Raw genomic sequence first — 13,437 nt, forward strand, 5'->3', positions numbered from 1 at the left:
TTGTTTGAGTCGAGTCTCATCTTAAGTTTGGTGTCAATTGCATACATTCATTCATGTATCTTAAGGATCTTCAAATAATTCTTGATGATTTCTTACTCTGATCTTTGAATTCTTTTGGCTTGAGTGTTTATGTGTCTCATATGGTGTCAGTAGTATACAAACTGCTAAGTTTGGTGTCTTGCATGCATTGTTATTTCATTCTTGTTGCATTTTGATTATTAAAAATCCAAAAATATTTTTAAGTTGTGTCTTTTCAAGTCAATAATACAAAGAATTGAAGATTCAGAACATGCTGCAGAGGAATTATACAGAAAAAGCTGAGCATTCAAAAATGCCCAGTGAAGAAGACAGACTGGCGTTTAAACGCCAGCCAGGGTACCTGGTTGGGCGTTTAACGCCCAAAAAGGGTGTATTTTGGGCGTTAAACGCCAGAATGTGCACCATTCTGGGCGTTTAACGCCAGGATGGCAAAGGGGGAAGATTTTGTTTTCAAATCAATTTTTTTCAAAGTTTTCAAAGTTTTTCAAAATCAAATCTTTTTCAAATCATATCTTTTCAATCAAATGTTTTCAAAATCAATTCCTTTCCTTTTTCAAAGGTACTTACTAACAATTAATGATTTGATTGAACATCTCAAATATGTTGCCTTTTCTGTTGAGGAAGGTTTAATGTTTGAATCATATGTTTTCTTGTTAGACAAGTCATTGATTTTCAAAATCAAATCTTTTTAAAATTGTTTTCAAATCATATCTTTTCAATCACATATTTTTAAAATCAATCATATCTTCTTAACCTCATCTTTTTCAAAATAGTTTTCAATCAAATCTTTTTGATTTCTAATTTCAAAATCTTTTTCAAAAATTATCTTATTTCTTTCCCACTCTCATTTTCGAAAATTAAGTAATGTTTTTCAAAAATATTTTCAAAATCTCTCACTTAATTTTCGAAAATTACTTCCCTTCTCCTCACATCCTTCTATTTATGGACTAACACTATCCCTTAATGCAAAATTCGAACTCCATCTCCTTTGATAAGTTCGAGTTTTCTACTTCTGTCTTCTACTCTTCTTTTCCTCTGACACATCAAGGAATCTCTATACTGTGACATAGAGGATTCCACATTTTCTTGTTCCCTTCTCTTTCATATGAGCAGGAGCAGAGACAAAGGCATTCTTGTTGAAGCGGACCCTGAACCTGAAAGAACCTTGAAGAGAAAGCTAAGAGAAGCCAAAGCACAACTCTCTTTAGAGGACCTGACCGAATTCTTCAAAGAAGAAGAAAACATGGCAGTCGAAAACAACAACAATGCCAACAATGCAAGGAAGGTGCTGGGTGACTTTACTGCACCTACTCCCGACTTCTATGGGAGAAGCATCTCTATCCCTGCCATTGGAGCAAACAACTTTGAGCTTAAGCCTCAATTAGTTTCTCTAATGCAACAGAATTACAAGTTTCATGGACTTCCATTGGAAGATCCCCATCAGTTTTTAGCTGAATTCTTGCAAATCTGTGACACTGTCAAGACTAATGGGGTTGACCCTGAGGTCTACAGACTTATGCTATTCCCTTTTGCTTCCTCTTTCTGGACTCTTGGGAAAAGCTAGTCAATGCCTTCTTGGCAAAGTTCTTTCCACCTCAAAAATTGAGTAAGCTTAGAGTGGAAGTCCAAACCTTCAGACAAAAGGATGGAGAATCCCTCTATGAAGCTTGGGAAAGATACAAACAATTGATCAGAAAATGTCCATCTGACATGCTTTCTGAATGGAGCATCATAGGTATTTTCTATGATGGTCTCTCTGAACTATCCAAGATGTCTTTGGATAGCTCTGCTGGAGGATCTCTTCATTTGAAGAAGACGCCTACAGAAGCTCAAGAGCTAATTGAAATGGTTGCAAATAACCAATTCATGTACACTTCTGAAAGGAATCCTGTGAACAATGGGACAAATAAGAAGAAAGGAGTTCTTAAGATTGATGCTCTGAATGCCATTCTGGCTCAGAACAAGATATTGACTCAACAAGTCAATTTGATTTCTCAAAGTCTGTCTGGAATGCAAAATGCACCAAGCAGTACTAAGGATGCTTCATCTGAAGAAGAGGCCTATGATCCTGAGAACCCTTCAATGGAAGAGGTGAATTACCTAGGAGAACCCTATGGAAACACCTATAATTCTTCATGGAGAAATCATCCAAATTTCTCATGGAAGAATCAAGAAAGACCTCAACAAGGTTTCAATAACAATAATGGTGGAAGAAACAGGTTTAGCAATGGCAAGCCTTTTCCATCATCTTCTCAGCAACAGACAGAGAGTTCTAAGCAGAATACCTCTGACTTAGCAACAATGGTCTCTGATCTAATCAAAACCACTCAAAGTTTCATGACTGAAACAAGGTCCTCCATTAGGAATTTGGAGGCATAAGTGGGACAGCTGAGCAAGAAAGTTACTGAACTCCCTCCTAGTACTCTCCCAAGTAATACAGAAGAAAATCCAAAAGGAGAGTGCAAAGCCATAACCATGGCCGAATATGGAGAGGAAAGAGAGGAGGTGGACGCCACTGAGGAAGACCTCAATGGGCGTGCACCAACCTCCTCTGAGTTCCCCAGTGAGAAACCATGGAATTCTGAGGCTCAAAATGAGACCATAGAGATTCCATTGGACTTACTTCTGCCTTTCATGAGCTCTGATGAGTATTCATCCTCTGAAGAGGATGAATATGTCACTGAAGAGCAAGTTGCTAAATACCTTGGAGTAATCATGAAGCTAAATGACAAGTTATTTGGAAATGAGACTTGGGAGGATGAACCTCCTTTGCTCACCAAAGAACTGGATGATTTGTCTAGGCAGAAATTACCTCAAAAGAGACAAGATCCTGGGAAGTTTTCCATACCTTGTACCATAGGCACCATGACCTTCAAGAAGGCCCTGTATGACTTAGGGTCAAGTGTAAACCTCATGCCTCTCTCTGTAATGGAGAAGCTAGGGATCTTTGAGGTGCAAGCTACAAAAATCTCACTAGAGATGGCAGACAACTCAAGAAAACAAGCTCATGGACTTGTAGAGAATGTTTTGGTAAAAGTTGAAGACCATTACATCCCTACTGACTTCATAGTCCTAGAGACTGGGAAGTGCATGGATGAATCCATCATCCTTGGCAGACCCTTCCTAGCCACAACAAAGGCTGTGATTGATGTTGATAGAGGTGAACTGATCATTCAAGTGAATGAAAAATCCTTGGTGTTTGAGGCTCAAGGATATCCCTCTGTCACCATGGAGAAGAAGCATGAAGAGCTTCTCTCAAATCAGAGACAAACAGAGCCCCCACAGTCAAACTCTAAGTTTGGTGTTGGGAGGCCACAACCAAACTCTAAGTTTGGTGTTGAACCCCCACATTCAAACTCTAAGTTTGGTGTTGGGAGGTTCCCACATTGCTCTGAATATCTGTAAGGCTCCATCAGAGTCCTCTGTCAAGCTAATGACATTAAAGAAGCGCTTGTTGGGAGGCAACCCAATGTTTTATAATTAACTATTTCCTTTTGTTATTTTATCTTTTTTGTAGGTTGATGATCATGAGAAGTCACAAAATCAATGAAAAAAGCAAAAACAAAATAAAAAACAGGAAGAAAAACAGCACACCCTGGAGGAAGATGTTGCTGGCGTTCAAACGCCAGTAAGCCTAGCAGTTGGGCGTTTAACGCCCAGTCTGGCACCATTCTGGGCGTTTAACGCCAGAAAGGGGCACCAGACTGGCGTTAAACGCCAGAAAAGGGCAAGAACCTGGCGTTAAACGCCAGGAATGGGCATCAGCCCGGCGTTTAACGCCAGAAATGGCTCAAAACGTGGATTTTGATGCCATTTGGTGCAGGGATGACTTTTCCTTGACACCACAGGATCTGTGGACCCCACAGGACCCCCACCTACCCCACCACCACTCTCTCTTCTTCCCCCATTCACCAATCACCTCAATACCTCTTCCCCAAAACCCCTCACCTATCAAATCCCTTCTTTCTCTTCACCACTCACATCCATCCTTCATAAAACCCCACCTACCCCACCATTCAAATTCAAACCACTTTCCCACCCAAACCCACCCTCAAATGGCCGAACATCCCTCTCCCTCTCTCCTATATAAACCCTCCTTCACTCCTTCATTTTCACACACCTTAAACACCATCTCTCTCCCCCTTGGCCGAATACTAAGCCATTCCCTTTCTCCTCATTTCTTCTTCTTCTACTCTCTTCTTTCTTCTTTTGCTCGAGGAAGAGCAAACATTTTAAGTTTGGTGTGGTAAAAGCATTGCTTTTTGTTTTTCCATAACCATTTATGGCATCCAAGGCCGGAGAAACCTCTAGAAAGAGGAAAGGGAAGGCAAAAGCTTCCACCTCCGAGTCATGGGAGATGGATAGATTCATCTCAAGGGTGCATCAAGACCACTTCTATAAAGTTGTGGCCTTGAAGAAGGTGATCCCCGAGGTCCCCTTTTCACTCAAAAAGGGTGAATATCCGGAGATCCGCCATGAGATCCGAAGAAGAGGTTGGGAAGTGCTTACCAACCCCATTCAACAAGTCGGAATCTTGATGGTTCAAGAGTTCTATGCCAATGCATGGATCACCAAGAACCATGATCAAAGTGTGAACCCGTATCCAAAGAATTATCTTACTATGGTTCGGGGGAAATACTTGGATTTCAGTCCGGAAAGTGTGAGGGTAGCGTTCAACTTGCCTATGATGCAAGGAGATGAACATCCTTACACAAGAAGGGTCAACTTTGATCAAAGGTTGGACCAAGTCCTCACAGTCATATGTGAAGAGGGCGCACAATGGAAGAGAGACTCAAGAGGCAAGCCGGTTCAATTGAGAAGGCATGACCTCAAACCCATGGCTAGAGGATGGTTGGAGTTCATTCAACGCTCAATCATTCCCACTAGCAACCGGTCCGAAGTTACTCTAGACCGGGCCATCATGATTCATAGCATCATGATTGGAGAAGAAGTGGAAGTTCATGAGGTTATAGCCCAAGAGCTTTATAAGGTGGCGGACAAGTCTTCCACCTTGGCAAGGCTAGCCTTTCTCATCTCATTTGTCACCTCTGTTATTCAGTTGGAGTTGACATAGAAGGAGACACCCCATTGATGAGGACAAGCCCATCACCAAGAAAAGGATGGAGCACACAAGAGACCCCTCTCATCATGAGATCCCTGAGATACCTCAAGGGATGCACTTTCCTCCACAAAACTATTGGGAGCAACTGAACACCTCCCTAGGAGAATTGAGTTCCAACATGGGACAACTAAGGGTGGAGCATCAAGAACACTCCATCATCCTTCATGAAATTAGAGAAGACCAAAGAATCATGAGGGAGGAGCAACAAAGACAAGGAAGAGACATTGAGGAGCTCAAGCACTCCATAGGATCTTCAAGAGGAAGAAAGAGCCGCCATCACTAAGGTGGACCCGTTCTTTAATTTCCTTGCTCTTTATTCTTCTGTTTTTCGAATTTTATGCTTATGTTTATCCATGTTTGTGTCTTGTGATCATTAGTGTCTTAGTGTCTATGCCTTAAAGTTATGAATGTCCTATGAATCCATCACCTTTCTTGAATAAAAACGTGCTTAATTGAGAAAAAAGGAAAGAATTGCATGAATTTTGAATTTTATAATAGTTTAATTATTTTGATGTGGTGGCATTACTTTTGTCTTCTGAATGTATGCTTAAACAGTGCATATGTATCTTGAATTTGTGGTTCATGAAGGTTGGCTCTTGAAAGAATGATGAAAAAGGAGACATGTTACTGAGGATCTGAAAAATCATTAAAAATGGTTCTTGAAGCAAGAAAAAGCAGTGAATACAAAAAAAAAAGACAGAAACGAAAAAGAAAGAGAAAAAGAAAGAAAAAGAAAGAATAAAGTTATGATCCAAGGCACTAAGAGTGTGCTTAAGAACCCTGGACACCTCTAATTGGGGACTTTAGCAAAGCTGAGTCACAATCTGAAAAGGTTCACCCAATTATGTGTCTGTGGCATGTATGTATCCGGTGGTAATACTGGAAGACAGAGTGCTTTGGGCCACGGCCAAGACTCATAAAGTAGCTGTGTTCAAGAATCATCATACTTAACTAGGAGAATCAATAACACTGTCTGGATTCTGAGTTCCTAAAGAAGCCAACCATTCTGAATTTCAAAGGATAGAGTGAGATGCCAAAACTGTTCAGAGGCAAAAAGCTAAAAGCCCCGCTCATCTAATTAATACTGATCTTCATAGATGTTTTTGGAATTCATTGCATATTCTCTTCTTTTTATCTTGTTTGATTTTCAGTTGCTTGGGGACAAGCAACAATTTAAGTTTGGTGTTGTGATGAGCGGATAATTTGTACGCTTTTTGGCATTGTTTTTAGTATTTTTAGTATATTTAGTTTAGATTTTATTATATTTTTATTAGTTTTTAGTTAAAATTCACTTTTCTGGACTTTACTATGAGTTTGTGTGTTTTTCTGTGATTTCAGGTATTTTTTGGCTGAAATTGAGGGACCTGAGCAAAAATCTGATTCAGAGACTAAAAAGGACTGCAGATGCTGTTGGATTCTGACCTCCCTGCACTCGAAGTGGATTTTCTGGAGCTACAGAAGCCCAATTGGCGCGCTCTCAACGGCGTTGGAAAGTAGACATCCTGGGCTTTCCAGCAATACATGATAGTCCATACTTTGCCCAAGATTTGATGGCCCAAACTGGCGTTCAAAGTCACCTCAAGAAATCCCAGCGTTAAACGCTGGAACTGGCACCCAAATGGGAGTTAAACGCCCAAACTGGCATAAAAGCTGGCGTTTAACTCCAAGAAGAGTCTCTACACGAAATTGCTTCATTGCTCAGCCCAAACACACACCAAGTGGACCCGGAAGTGGATTTTTATGTCATTTACTCATTTCTGTAAACCTTAGGCTACTAGTTATCTATAAGTAGGACCTTTTACTATTGTATAAGGAGACTTTTGGGTAGCTATCTTCGTTTTATGCTATCTTAGATCATTGGGAGGCTGGCCATTCGGCCATGCCTAGACCTTATGCTTATGTATTTTCAACGGTGGAGTTTCTACACACCATAGATTAAGGTGTGGAGCTCTGCTGTACCTCGAGTATTAATGCAATTACTATTGTTCTTCCATTCAATTCCACTTGTTCTTGTTCTAAGATATCACTTGTTCTTCAACTTGATGAATGTGATGATCCGTGACACTCATCATCATTCTCACTTATGAACAAGGTGACTGACAACCACTTTTGTTCTACAAGCAACCAAGGCTCTAGTGAATATCTCTTGGATTCTTTAATCGGAATCTTCGTGGTATAGGCAGGACCTGATGGCAGCATTCAAGAGAATCCGGAAGGTCTAACCTTGTCTGTGGTATTCTGAGTAGGATTCAATGACTGAATGACTGTGACGTGCTTCAAACTCCTAGCAGGCGGGGCGTTAGTGACAGACGCAAAAGTATCGATGGATATTATTCCGGCCTGACCGAGAACCGACAGCTGAATTCCGCTATGCTGTGACAGAGCATATGCAATCGCTTTCACTGAGAGGATGGGAGGTAGCCATTGACAACGGTGAAACCCTACACGAGCTTGCCATGGAAAGGAGTAAGAAGGATTGGATGAAGACAGTAGGAAAGCAGAGAGACGGAAGGGAAGGCATCTTCATGCGCTTATCTGAAGTTCCTACCAATGAATTACATAAGTATCTCTATCTTTATCTTTTATGTTATTTTCGTTCATCACCATATACATTTGAGTTTGCCTGACTAAGATTTGCAAGATGACCATAGCTTGCTTCATACTAACAATCTCCGTGGGATCGACCCTTACTTACGTAAGGTATTACTTGGACGACCCAGTGCACTTGCTGGTTAGTTGTGCGAAGTTGTGTAATGCCATGGGATTGAACTACCAAGTTTTTGGGGTTCATGACCGGGGATTATGAGAGTTGTGAAAAGTATTGTTCACAATTTCGCGCACCAGAGACATGTTACTGAGGATCTGAAAAATCATAAAAAATGATTCTTGAAGCAAGAAAAAGCAGTGAATACAAAAAAAAGAGGCGAAAAAAAAATAAAAAGAAAAAGAAAAAGAAAGAATAAAGTTGTGATCCAAGGCAAAAAGAGTGTGCTTAAGAACCCTGGACACCTCTAATTGGGGACTCTAGCAAAGCTAAGTCACAATCTGAAAAGGTTCACCCAATTATGTGTCTGTGGCATGTATGTATCCGGTGGTAATACTGGAAGACAGAGTGCTTTGGGCCACGGCCAAGACTCATAAAGTAGTTGTGTTCAAGAATCATCATACTTAACTAGGAGAATCAATAACACTATCTGGATTCTGAGTTCCTAAAGAAGCCAATCATTCTGAGTTGCAAAGGATAGAGTGAGATGCCAAAACTGTTCAGAGGCAAAAAGCTAAAAGCCCCGCTCATCTAATTAATACTGATCTTCATAGATGTTTTTGGAATTCATTGCATATTCTCTTCTTTTTATCTTATTTGATTTTTAGTTGCTTGAGGACAAGCAACAATTTAAGTTTGGTGTTGTGATGAGCAGATAATTTATACACTTTTTGGCATTGTTTTTAGTATGTTTTTGGTATGATCTAGTTAGTTTTTAGTATATTTTTATTAGTTTTTAGTTAAAAATCACTTTTCTGGACTTTACTATGAGTTTGTGTGTTTTTCTGTGATTTCAGGTATTTTCTGGCTGAAATTGAGGGACTTGAGCAAAAATCTGATTCAGAGACTGAAAAGGACTGCAGATGCTGTTGGATTCTGACCTCCCTGCACTCGAAGTGGATTTTCTGGAGCTACAGAAGCCCAATTGGCGCGCTCTCAACGGCGTTGGAAAGTAGACATCCTGGGCTTTCCAGCAATATATGATAGTCCATACTTTGCCCAAGATTTGATGGCCCAAATCGGCGTTCAAAGTCACCCTCAGGAATCCCAGCGTTAAACGCTGGAACTGGCACCCAAATGGGAGTTAAACGCCCAAACTGGCATAAAAGCTGGCGTTTAACTCCAAGAAGAGTCTCTACACGAAAATGCTTCATTGCTCAGCCCAAGCACACACCAAGTGGGCCCGGAAGTGGATTTTTATGTCATTTACTCATCTCTGTACACCCTAGGCTACTAGTTTTCTATAAGTAGGACCTTTTACTATTGTATTGAGATATCTGGGTAGCTATCTTCGTGTTTTATGCTATCTTAGATCATTGAGAGGCTGGCCATTCGGCCATGCCTAGACCTTATGCTTATGTATTTTCAACGGTGGAGTTTCTACACACCATAGATTAAGGTGTGGAGCTCTGTTGTACCTCGAGTATTAATGCAATTACTATTGTTCTTCCATTCAATTCCGCTTGTTCTTGTTCTAAGATATCACTTGTTCTTCAACTTGATGAATGTGATGATCCGTGACACTCATCATCATTCTCACTTATGAACAAGGTGACTGACAACCACTTTTGTTCTACAAGCAACCAAGGCTCTAGTGAATATCTCTTGGATTCCTGATTGCACGATGCATGGTTGATCGCCTGACAACCGAGTGCTCGCCTGACAAACGAGCCAACCATTCCGTGAGATCAGAGTCTTCGTGGTATAGGCGAGAACTGATGGCAGCATTCAAGAGAATCCGGAAGGTCTAACCTTGTCTGTGGTATTCTGAGTAGGATTCAATGATTGAATGACTGTGACGTGCTTCAAACTCCTAGCAGGCGGGGCGTTAGTGACAGACGCAAAAGAATCGATGGATTCTATTCCGGCCTGACCGAGAACTGACAGCTGAATTCCGCGTGCTGTGACAGAGCATTTGCAAACGTTTTCACTGAGAGGATGGGAGGTAGCCATTGACAACGGTGAAACCCTACACAAGCTTGCCATGGAAAGGAATAAGAAGGATTGGATGAAGACAGTAGGAAAGCAGAGAGACGGAAGGGAAGGCATCTTCATGCGCTTATCTGAAGTTCCTACCAATGAATTACATAAGTATCTCTATCTTTATCTTTTATGTTATTTTCGTTCATCACCATATCCATTTGAGTCTGCCTGACTAAGATTTACAAGATGACCATAGCTTGCTTCATACTAACAATCTCCGTGGGATCGACCCTTACTCGCTTAAGGTTTATTACTTGGACGACCCAGTGCACTTGCTGGTTAGTTGTGCGAAGTTGTGTAATGCCATGGAATTGAGCTACAAGGTTTTTGGAGTTCATGACCGGGGATTATGAGAGTTGTGAAAAAGTATTGTTCACAATTTCGCGCACCAATTTTCAATGGTGGAGTTTCTACACACCACAGATTAAGGTGTGGAGCTCTGCTGTTCCTCGAGTATTAATGCAATTACTACTATTTTCTATTCAATTCATGCTTATTCCTGTTCTAAGATATCCATTCACACACAAGAACATGATGAATGTGATGATTGTGTGACGCTCATCACCATTCTCACTTATGAATGCGTGCCTGACAAACACTCCCGTTCTACATGCAAACAAGCTTGAATGCATATCTTTTAGCCTTCTGGTTCACGATCAGAGTCTTCGTGGTATAAGCTAGAATCAATTGGCAACATTCTTGAGATCCAGAAAGTCTAAACCTTGTTTGTGGTATTCCGAGTAGGATCTGGGATGGGATGACTGTGACGAGCTTCAAACTCGCAAGTGTTGGGTGTAGTGACAGACGCAAAAGGATCAATAGATCCTATTCCAACATGAGTGAGAACTGACAGATGATTAGCCGTGCGGTGACAGTACATTTGGACCATTTTCACTGAGAGGACGGACGGTAGCCATTGACAACGGTGATTCCCCAACATACAGCATGCCATAGAAAGGAGTATGAAGGATTGGATGAAGGCAGTAGGAAAGAAGAGATTCAGAAGGAATAACGCATCTCCATACGCTTATCTGAAATTCCCACCAATGAATTACATAAGCATCTCTATCTTTATTTTATGTTTATTTATCTTTCAATTATTAAAACTCTAATACCATTTGAATCCGCCTAACTGAGATTTACAAGATGACCATAGCTTTCTTCAAGCCGACAATTGGTGCACGAAATTGCAATCACACTTTTGCAATCTCGCACAACTAACCAGCAAGTGCACTGGGTCGTCCAAGTAATACCTTACGTGAGTAAGGGTCAATCCCACGGAGATTGTCGGCTTGAAGCAAGCTATGGTTATCTTGTAACTCTTAGTCAGAATATCAATAATTATCAGGGTTGATTGTGAAAAGCAAAAGAACATGAAATAAGTACTTGTTTTGCAGTAATGGGAAACAGGTTGAGATTTTGGAGATGCTCTGTCTTCTGAACCTCTGCTTTCATACTGTCTTCTTCTTCAAACACGCAAGGCTCCTTCCATGGCAAGCTGTATGTAGGATTTCACCGTTGTCAATGGCTACCTCCCATCCTCTCAGTGAAAATGTTCAACGCGCTCTGTCACAGCACGGCTAATCATCTGTCGGTTCTCAATCGGGTTGGAATAGAATCCAGTGATTTTTTTGCGTCTGTCACTAACGCCCAGCCCTCAAGAGTTTGAAGCTCGTCACAGTCATTTAATCCTTGAATCCTACTCAGAATACCACAGACAAGGTTTAGACCTTCCGGATTCTCTTGAATGCCGCCATCAATTCTAGCTTATACCACGAGGATTCTGATTAAGGAATCCAAGAGATATCTACTCAATATAAGGTAGAACGGAGGTGGTTGTCAGGCACACGTTCATAGTTGAGAATGATGATGAGTGTCACGGATCATCACATTCATCAGGTTTAAGAACAAGTGATATCTTAGTGGAAGCAAGCATGATTGAATGAAAAACAGTAGTAATTGCATTAATCCATCAAGACACAGCAGAGCTCCTCACCCCCAACCATGGGCTTTAGAGACTCATGCTGTAGAAGATACAATGAGAAACGTGTAAAATGTCATGAGGTAGAGATACAATATCAAAAGGTCCTATTAATAGTGAACTAGTAACCTAGGGTATACAGAAATGAGTAAATGACATAAAAATCCACTTCCGGGGTCCACTTGGTGTGTGCTTGGGCTGAGCATTGAAGCTTTCATGTGTAGAGACTTTTTCTGGAGTTAAACGCCAGCTTTTATGCCAGTTTGGGCGTTTAACTCCAATTTTTGTGCCAGTTCCGGCGTTAAACACTGGGAATTCTGAAGCTGATTTGCAACGCCGGTTTGGGCCATCAAATCTCGAGAAAAGTATGGACTATTATACATTGCTGGAAAGCCCAAGATGTCTGCTTTCCAGCGCCGTTGAGAGCGCGCCAATTGGGCTTCTGTAGCTCCAGAAAATCCACTACGAGTGAAGGGAGGTCAGAATCCAACAGCATCTGCAGTCCTTTTCAGCCTCTGAATCAGAGTTTTGCTCAGGTCCCTCAATTTCAGCCAGAAAATACTTGAAATCACAGAAAAACACACAAACTCATAGTAAAGCCCAGAAAAGTAAATTTTAAATAAAAACTAATAAAAACATACTAAAAACTAACTAAAATGTACTAAAAACATACTAAAAATAGTGCCAAAAAGCGTATAAATTATCCGCTCATCAACATTCTCCGTGGGATCGACCCTTACTCATGTAAGGTTTATTGCTTGGACGACCCAGTGCACTTGCTGGTTAGTTATACGAATTTGTGATAAAGAGTTGAGATTACAATTGTGCGTACTAAGTTGTTGGCGCCATTGTGTATCACAATTTCGTGCACCAAATTTATGGCGCCGTTGCCGGAGATTGTTCGAGTTTGGACAACTGACAGTTCATCTTGTTGCTCAGATTAGGTAATTTTTTTTCTTTTCAAAAGTTTTCAAAAATCTTTCAAAAAATTTTTCTTCTTTTTCGTTTTTCTAAAAAAATTAATTTTCAAAAAAAAAAACAAAAAAATTCATAAAATCATAAAAACTATAAAATATTTCATGGTTCTTGTTTGAATCTAGGGCTAAATTTTAAGTTTGGTGTCAATTGCATGATTTTAATTGCCTTGCAATTTTTGAAATACATGCATTGTGTTCTTGATGATTTTCAAGTCGTTCTTGATGAATTGCCTTGTTTGATCTTCATGATTTATTGATTTGCACTGCATGATGTTCTACATATGCATTCATGCATTCATATGGCCCAAACATGAGAAATTTCTAAGTTTGGTGTCCTCCATGTTTTCTTTCATTAAGAAAACTGAGTTCTTGATGTTCATCTTGAGCTTCAAGATTGTTCTTGGTGTTTGTTTATACCCTGGGTCAAGCTGTCCGACCCGGGATGTTCTACAGACAAAGCGACCGACCTCTTCAGGTCAGGACAACCCGACCTCTTTTCAAAGAGCTCGGCCAAGTCACAGGAAAGCCCAAACAAAGGGCCCAAATAGAGGAACACGTCCCAAATCCAAGA

The 13,437-nt window shown here is 40.6% G+C and overlaps 1 non-coding gene across 1 annotated transcript; it reads right to left on the bottom strand.

The window, feature by feature from the left end:
* Positions 1-1,647: 1,647 nt before the first annotated feature.
* LOC130947068 (small nucleolar RNA R71) lies at positions 1,648-1,751 on the bottom strand. Its single transcript, XR_009072480.1, has one exon. It is a non-coding gene; the product is annotated as a small nucleolar RNA R71 (small nucleolar RNA).
* Positions 1,752-13,437: the final 11,686 nt, after the last annotated feature.

The sequence above is a fragment of the Arachis stenosperma genome, chromosome 8, assembly GCF_014773155.1.
Source record: "Arachis stenosperma cultivar V10309 chromosome 8, arast.V10309.gnm1.PFL2, whole genome shotgun sequence".
NCBI classification, from domain to species: domain Eukaryota; kingdom Viridiplantae; phylum Streptophyta; class Magnoliopsida; order Fabales; family Fabaceae; genus Arachis; species Arachis stenosperma.